Below are 7,537 nucleotides of genomic sequence, written 5' to 3'. Positions count from 1 at the left end.
TTGTAAAGAATGACACACGCACATTTTATCAACACAAGGTTGGGATTTTCTTTCTGTAGACGTGTGAACACTGAATTATGCCTTCCGATCATCAAGGCATCCATCAGTGCCAATTCCAAAGCATTTAGAAAATTTCAGACCACATTTGTCAATGAACTGAAGCAAAGCAGCTGAAATAGCTTCAGAGTTCTCACCTTCCAAATGTATCATCCTAAGAAATTATTTTGTCCAGAGGCTTGCTGAAGTAGCGGATAACTACACACAACTGCTTGTCAGTCCTAATGTCTGTTGTTTCATCTATTACAAGCTGAATCACCAATGTCTTTAAGTAAATCTTACTGCATTTCCAGACCAATTACTTTGTTGATGAGTGCTGTGCGTTTGGTTCTGTGTAGTTTCACATCCTTTCCGCACAATTTTTCAGCTAATTCTCCGAGGTGATCCACTGTTTAGTATGGCATGCAATGAAAGCAGCAGTTTTCAGTTCCCTTACTTTCTGTGAAATGGTTTCTATTGGTCTGACTGCCAAGAACCCTTTAAAAGGAAAAAATATAAACTACTTTTTATTTTAAAATAATAATAATAATATTATGTATAGTGATGGCATAACTTATACTAGGCCCCATTTCCCTATCAGGTTGCATGTGTAATTTCACAGCAACTTGAGTTGTATTTTATGGAAGAAATGTCAAAATATTCAAAATACAGTGTTGCCCCGTTATAATGCGACCTGTTGCAGTGTAAATCTTTTTTTGTAAATGAAAAATCATTCATAATTAACAGTTCTTAAATGCATTTTGCCAAACATAAAACATAACATTTGATTTACGTTACAGTATTTAAACACATTTGAGTTTATACTGTCTGAAACATTATCCTATATAGTACTTACAAAGCTCATGTGCTTGCACTGTATTTTAAATTTTTTAAAAATTATATTACACGAGGTAGCACTGCATACTATACTGGATACTGATAAGCTTACAAAGCTAGATGTCAAAGTAGGCCAATACATAAAAAAAAAAAAGTATATTAATCAGCAACATTCGAAACAACCGAAAAAAGGCTAAACACTTAACTGGACAAATATTTCAAGATTAAAATTAGCTATCGATGTTAAATCTTACATTGATTTTATGACTAGCTACCTGGAATGTGATGTCAGTCGTTTTGGTGAAAATGGCGCACAGTTCTTCTTGTGTTTATCTCTTGATGCATGTTGCAATAAATCTGCATGATGAGTTCTAATCTCACATTTACTGAATTTACACATAGCCTTGCTGTCATCGCCTGGTACAGGTCCTATCCATTCTTCAATTCCGGTCTCTTTTCCCAGGTTTTACTGTACTTCTTCCTATATTTCGCCGTCTAGCTGCAGTTTAATGCAAATATGCAATTGTTTTTGTCGCGGGCGGCGGCCTGAGGCGGACGGGAAGAGGAGGTCTAGCAGTGTCTGCTCAAACTCCACCCCTTTCACTGGGCTGTGACTTCTGATTGGACATAATACAAAACAAAAAGTGCTGAATGGCTGCTATAAAGCACAGCAAAATAATGGGACCGTCCAATCAAAACATGCAATTTATACGGGTGCGTTGTTAAATTCACCGCTGCATGCACCGATGAAAAGCGGATTCACCAAACCGTTAAATTCACCATGAGTTGCTCAACGAACTGTTGGTAAATTCACCGGTGCATCACGTGGTGCACAAGTGCTTGCACCTCTACCGCTCTAGTGCAGGTGCCCACGGTACGCGGTTGACATAGTGTATGGTACCCACTGTGCACTGCGCTTGGGACGCACAGGTCAAGCAGTGCACGCGGTGCAAGTTGCGCTCGTTCCGTAACCACTGCTCAACCTAGCGCATAGCGCACGGTGCTGCATGGTACCTGTGAAACCTGTGCACGCGGTGTACATAGTGCACAGTGCATACGTAATCTGGTTCTACACTAGTGCTCATACGTGGCACAGTACGCAGTGCACTACGTGCCCACGGTACTTAGCGTTCAGTGTGCAGTGTTAATACCTTGCTGTAACACTAGTGAGTGTACACACTACGTTAACACTTACCAGTGCTCAACATAGTGCGAGCAGTGCCTCAGTGCTAATGCACAAAGTCAAGGGTCCCATCCCTGTACGGCCTGCAACGCCATCATCCCACAGGGTACCCTCTGTGTGCGGTGCTTGGTACAAAGCTAGTGCAAGATTGCATGGTGCTGCACAGTACACGGTGCACGTAGTGCTTACAGTACTGGACCCGCCCCTCTGTGGAGTTGACTCTGCTGGACTGCCTCGGCCCACCCTCTCGGTGCGCTTAAAAATCCAGTTCACCCGCGTTGCCGTGGTGTCTGCTGTATTACCCTCACAGCTTGCTGTTGTGTGCGTGTATGTGAGGTTTTATTTCACTGCCTTGCAGTTTAGATATAAAAAATAATTCTAGCGCTATTCCTCCATTAGGACACAGCTCTGCTGCGCGCCACTGTTGAGTTGCATACGCCGGCTTGTTGAGCCTGCATACTCGGTGGGCTGATAAAAACAAAACAAAATCAGTTACCCGCGTTGCCGTGGTGACTATTATTTTTACCCGCACAGCTTGCTGTGGAGTGTGTATGTATTTGATTCTTTACTGCCTTGCAGTTTAGAAAAAGTTTAGAAAAATAATACAAGTGTGACTTCCACCGGTACCCAGCTCTACTGGCCCCGCTGTTGAGTGGCTTCTGCCGGCTTGTTGCAGCCCGTCTACTCAGTGCTCTGTTTAAAAGCAGTTACACGCACTGCCGTGGTGACTGCTATTTTACCCTCGCAACCTTGCTGTTGTGTGTGTGTATATGTGTTTTTTTCTTTACTGCCTTGCAGTTTAAAATGAAAATGTAGAATGATATCCACCAGGACCCAGCTCTGCTGTGACCCGCTGTTGAGTTGCATACACCGGCTTGTTCAGCCCGCATACTCGGTGGGCTGGAAAAACAAAACAAAACCGCGTTGCCGTGGTTACTGATATTTTTACCCACACAGCTTGATGTGGTGTGTGTGCATTAATTTCTTGACTGCCCTGCAGTTAGAAATAAATAATAAGCGTGATTCTTCCACGGGAGCTTGGTCACCCGCCTGGCAGGGTGAATGTGTTTCTCCCATAGCTGAATGGCTGTGTGTATAAGCCTGTATGTTTTCCTTTTACTGCCTTTGCAGTTAAAAAGAAATAACATGCCCCAGCTCCTTGAGCCTGTGCTCCACCCTGGCATACGCTATGTGCTGCCATGTTGTGTGACTGCACGTGGTCCAGAACCAGGTTATCGCTGCTCTGCACCATGGTGCAGCAGTCTGCGCTTCCCTGTACTGCTCTCCTGATTGCCTACCGCAGCCACTCGAGTATCCACTCTGTGTATCCACCCCGGTGTATGCTATGCGCTACCTCGGGTTGTGTTGACTTCACACGGTTAAGGCTGGGCGCCTCTCAGTGCTTCGGCACCCTCGGTGTTTGGATGCTCCATGCCTTGGTGCTTAGCGCCACAGCATGTCAATAACACCTGCAGTCGGTGCCCCCGATGCTTCGGTTCACCAGTACTGTATTCCACCTCACTCAGTGTCCTCGGTGCGTCTGCACCCTTGGTGCGTGAGTGCTTCAATACAGGGCTGAGCCGTACGCGGCGCTGAGAGCCCCTGGCCAGGCAGCAGGCTCAAGCCCTTGTTGTGGACCGAGCTCAGCCGATAATGCCAGCCCCGGAGCTGACCCCGCCTGCACCGGTGGTTGCCCTGGATGTTAAGGAACAGGATTTCAGCTTTGCTGAGGAGGACCATGATGCGATTATGTCGCGGCCCCATGGGAAAGTGTCTCCTTCCTTCAAAAGCAGCCCCTCCCTCCTGACCATTACTTTGGACCAGCGGTTGAGGAATTGCAGCAGCACTCCCACCGAGAACACAAGGTGTCTATGCAGGTAGAGAATGAGACACTGGCGTCTGCCGTACTTGCCATGCTGTCCGGCCGGGTGAATGGTTTATTACACTGGACCGAAAGAACGCGGATTCCACGTTCCTATTCGTCCAGCACGTAGGATGTATCTCCGCGAATGAACGAATGGTTAGTCTGCCCAGTCGCAGGAAGGAGCAGTGGCCCACACAGTGCAAACCTACCTGTCGGACGACAGAGTAGCTGCCATTTGCAACTGTCTGGCCCTGTTCAACAAGGGTTCACAGTACAATTGGTGTTGTGTTAAAAACTATTGAGTCTGATGGCCTCGGCTTCATCACCCACCCAACTAGGGTTACTCCACGAGCGCCCGATCCAAGTGTGGCTCAGTGCCTTCGGCAGCACCCCAAGCGCAACAGACACCGTCAGCTGACCATGTCTCGCCTATGCTGGGAAGCCCTACGCTGGTGGGGGCAAGCCTCTCATCTGAGCCAAGGCGCAAGGATAGGACTGATACACAACTGTCAACTGGTGATGACAGAAGCACCCAACTCTGGTTGGGGGGGCGGTAGAGGAGTTTGCTGACCCTGGTCAGATCGCTGGACACAAGCTTGGTGTCTGGCTAGAAACCATGACCCCATCACTTGCCCTATGCCAGTCATATTGCAGTTCCTGCAAAAATTGCTTAATGCTTGGTGCACAGCTCCTGCATGCGTATTTGGGAGGATGGCAGCAGGGTATCGCTGCGCATCAAGCCTGCTTTCCTCCCCAAGGTGATTACAGCTTTCAACATTAACTAGTCTGTGGAACTGGAGTCTTTTCATCCACCTCAGTTTGCTTCAATGGAGGATGAGAGATTGAATTTCCTCTGCCCAGTGCGGGCATTGAGATGTTACGTGCTTAGGACAAGAGCTCTGTGTCAGCTCTTTGTCTGTCACAGAACACGGACCCTAGGACAGCCCCTCTCTAAGCAGCGTCTGTCACACTGGATTGTGGATAATGGTGCTGGCTTGCCCCACCTAGTACGGTAGCTGCACACTCAACTAAAGGGTTGGCTACATCTTGGGCCCTTTTCAAAGGTGCCTCGATGTCTGATATTTGTACTGTGGCTAGCTGGGCTACGCCACATACTTTATCCAGGTTCTGCCGTATTAATGTGATAGACCCTACTTTGCCTTCTGTAGGCACAAGGGTCCTTGAGGGTGTAAATTCACACCGCTGACCTCTTGGTTAGGCAGTGCTTGTGCGTCCCTCATATGCTGCCGTTCCTTCTCCCTCGCGACGGCTCTGGTATACATTATCCCATACATAATGTTGGTGGTTGTCTTCGAATTGAAAGGGAACGTTAGGTTACTTACCATAACCCTGATTTCCTGAAAGAGAAGACGACCACCAACCACGTCCTCACAGGTTCGATGGAAAAAGAGGGAGATCTTCCTGTGAGTGACGGTTTTATACCCTCAGTGGGTGGGACCGAGTGCGTCATCCCAGGAAGGGGCCTTCGGCAGCTCTGGTATAGTGAGCTCAGCCTACCTCAAGGGCAGCAATGTCATCTTGGGTTGAGAGTCAGTGAACTGCAGCAAAACCAAAATGGCCGCTGCCACTGTGGAAGTTTGTCTTGTAAGGAGATACTATTTTCAATGTAATTGTAGATTCAGAGATGTTAAAATCTCTTGAAAATGGGTATGGAGTATTTTTAATAAATATATAACAGCGCTAATAAACATATTGTTAAACAATATCACATTTGCCAACTTATCCAGAGTAGCCGGTGGTACAAGAATTCGATATGAAAGAGAGAACAGATTTATTTATTTTTTTATCGTGTATGTTATTTGTCCTTTTATACTTCAAACAAATATGTTACAAAGTTGCAAAAAGTGGCCAAACTGTATTTGAAAGTGTATCCATTAATCATATTTATAAATATTTACAGTTGCAGGCTAGCTGCTTTCTACATTTTAATGTAACAACAAGCTAGCTCCTAATTAGTCGTTTAAAGACAACTAAATCTTCGTCCCAATAAGCTTTCAGCTCGCACAGGTCCACCACAGCCTTGCATGCCGCAGCAGCAACCTTTCCATTATTATTATCAGCTATGTTGATTCACCAAACTGTTGTTAAATTCACCGCACCGATGAGCACCAAGTGATGTCACTTCTGACTCAGCGATGCAGAGCACCGATGAATTTAACAATGGACCATAAGTCTTACAGAGAAATAAAAAAAACTGGTAGATAATGTGTTTTGCTTTTGTATACAAGAATGATATTTAATTGAACAGACTTTTGCAGTGGTAACCATTTTCAACATAAGCGACCAAGACTGACAAGAAGCCCAAAATACAGTAAAAAGCAGCAAGGTGAAACTGTAAGCGACTCCGTGGAAACAGAATCCCAATTCCACAGTTTTAAAGCGGAACTGGCAACCCTGGTGCTGCTCTACACTTGCAAGCATTTGTATATCACCAGCTGATAGCCCACCTTTTTTCTTAAAGGCGTACAGCCTCTATACACGAACTCCCAAAATGACAAGCAGCTATGGGTACGTATTTTACGATATCATAATAAAAAAAGGACATTTTTTTGTTTGTTTGTTTTGTTGCATGTGTATAGCTATTATGTACTATGTATAGCTTTTATGTATTATATCTTACAGTACTATATAAAGACAAAACATGTACTGAATGATAATACCTGAAAATAATCTTAATATTATTTTTAAATTTTTTAAAATATCATTTTATTTAGACGGGGGGTTGCTTATTTAAGAATGGAATGCCTGGAGGGTGGTAGGCCAGTGCCAGTTTGGGAAGGGGGGGGGGGGGACTTGAAATATTCACGTGACTTCATGAAATAGCACTACAGCCACCAGAGGTGTCACTTTTGTCAGAGTTGTATTTTTGCTTTGTTTGAGAAAAAGGATCCTGTTAGCACACGTTTCATTCACACCGCTCACAGGGGAGTAATGCATTTAAAAGGCAATGAATCAACAGCATATTTCTTTCACTGTATGTGTTTCAAACTTTTCTTGGAGCTGTCAAGTTCATTTTTGATGAAATGTGTTAATTAACACAAAATAATAGTTTATATCATGGGTGATAATTTCAAAATGGTGTACAGTACTGCTTACTATTAAATGAAAACATTATTGAAAACTCAACATATTTTGTGATTTGTTTTTGTAGTTGCCATAATGTTTTCCTGTTGAAATTTGACATACTTTCCAAAGTTTTGTATTTTTTTATTTTCTATATTTTATCATTATTACAGCCATATTAAAATATAGTTCCATTGTGTTCTAACTTTTTACAGCAAATTCCTGCCAGTGCTTAACCTAGTTATCCAAGTCACAGCTACCCACTGGTACAATAACACTGTTGCTACCAGGCATCTATTCAGTTCCTGTGCTCAGGGTTAGATGGTACAGTATGATTATAGCTAGACCATTGGACATGAAGTGATTAGGTATCAGGAAGAGGTGTATTTGAAATATCCTAACATTTTAAAAAAACAAAGAACCAAAATATTTTCTGCTGTGTCATTCTACCTGATTGGATATCACTCCTTTAATGCTAACTTCATGTGCACTACTCAGTACGTGTTGCTCAATCGACCATATTTCACTGAACT

This window comes from Acipenser ruthenus, chromosome 8 (genome assembly GCF_902713425.1).
Source record: "Acipenser ruthenus chromosome 8, fAciRut3.2 maternal haplotype, whole genome shotgun sequence".
Classification (NCBI taxonomy): domain Eukaryota; kingdom Metazoa; phylum Chordata; class Actinopteri; order Acipenseriformes; family Acipenseridae; genus Acipenser; species Acipenser ruthenus.
The sequence above is the reverse complement of the archived record's forward strand: the minus strand, read 5'-3'. Positions refer to the sequence as shown.